Source organism: Coturnix japonica, unplaced genomic scaffold (assembly GCF_001577835.2).
Source record: "Coturnix japonica isolate 7356 unplaced genomic scaffold, Coturnix japonica 2.1 chrUnrandom990, whole genome shotgun sequence".
In the NCBI taxonomy this organism is placed as follows: Eukaryota; Metazoa; Chordata; class Aves; order Galliformes; family Phasianidae; genus Coturnix; species Coturnix japonica.
In genome coordinates this window covers 3,405-4,797 of record NW_015440339.1, presented here as the reverse complement: position 1 = coordinate 4,797, position 1,393 = coordinate 3,405, and the positions used below count along the sequence as shown (strand labels likewise).

The 1,393-nt window shown below is 59.0% G+C and overlaps 1 protein-coding gene across 1 annotated transcript in view; it reads left to right on the top strand.

Annotated features, from left to right (window-relative positions):
• Positions 1 to 999, top strand: part of LOC107307823 (chromodomain-helicase-DNA-binding protein 3-like) — an 8,541-nt gene extending 7,542 nt beyond the window's left edge. The window contains exon 7 of the mRNA XM_015851327.2: positions 679 to 999. The gene's annotated coding sequence lies outside the window, so the exon portion shown is untranslated. The remainder of the gene's footprint in view (positions 1 to 678) is intronic.
• The last annotated feature ends 394 nt before the right edge of the window (positions 1,000 to 1,393 follow it).

The following is a 1,393-nucleotide window of genomic DNA, read 5'->3' as shown; positions in this document are numbered from 1 at the left end:
CCTGCCCGCCCCTCCCCCGCTCTCCCAGCACCTTTCGGACTCGGGGGGGTCCCGACAAACCCTTTTTCTTCCAGCGCCCGCCATTAACAGCCGGTGTAAAACCCCTCCGGGAGAGGACGGCCGGGAGAGGAGCAGGCGTGCAATTAAGGATGCTGCAAAGCAGAAGAGCAGCGGTTACCTTGCAGATTGGCTATAGGCGGTTTGAACATTCCCCCTGTAGGAGAAGCAGCCGTCAGTCCGGGAAGGGCAGCGACCGTTGCTGTAGGAAATGTCCACACAGCCAGCCCCTGCTGACCTGCCACTTGACCTGCAATACTGATGGGGATAAGAAGAGGTTGAGTAACTGTCCCTGCCGGAACCATTACTCCTGTCACAACTGTTGCTAAGTTTTCCTGAGTCAAGACCTGCAAAAGCAAACAAGATTTAAAGAAGAACAAAAATCAAACTCGGCTGCAGAAGCATCAACGTCACAGCTGGGATCCCAGCTCTGCCGACCCCCCCCAACCTCACAGCTGGGATCCCAGCTCTGCCGACCCCCCCCCCGACCCCCAAAAGGGGCTGATGTTCCCCCTCACCCCCCCCTCCATCCCATCGCGTCGCTCTCTGGCAGCACCTCGTTTGGAGGGCGCAGAGCGGGGGATGCGCTGATGGGTCGGGGGGCGGCTCCCCCCCCCCCAGCTTCTGGAGCAAGCCCTGGTGATCGAGGAGCAGCTCCGTCGCGCCGCCTACCTGAACATGACGCAGGATCCCAGCCACCCGGCCATGGCTCTGAACACACGTTTTGCAGAGGTGGAGTGCCTGGCCGAGAGTCACCAGCATCTATCCAAGGAGTCAATGGCTGGGAATAAGCCTGCCAACGCCGTCCTGCATAAGGGTAAGAGGCGGCTGGGCCGACGGCCGCGGCGCGGACGCCCCGTGTAGCTCCCGGCTCCCGTCTGTATCGTGCGCTTCTTCAAACGCCTCTTTGGTTCCATTAAAGTGGGGTTCTTTTGCTCCCAACCGGCTCCCGGTGTGTCCTTGCTACGCGCGGGCGGGCGGCCCCCCCCCACCCCCGGGGTGGGGAGATGTTGGATGGAGGGGTTAGGGGGTGAGAGAGGATAAAGGAGGAGGATGATGGAGGATAATGGAGGATTAGGATGATGGAGGAGGATGGAGGGTGAGGATGAGGATGATGGAGGAGGATGATGGAGGATTAGGATGATGGAGGAGGATGGAGGGTGAGGATGATGGAGGAGGATAATGGAAGAGGATGGAGAATAATGGAGGATGATGGAGGAGGATGGTGAATGGAGGATGAGGATAATGAAGGAGGATGAGGAGGATGAGGATGGAGGATGAGGATGATGATGGAGGATGAGGATCATGGAGGATAAAGGAGGAGGATGGAGGATAG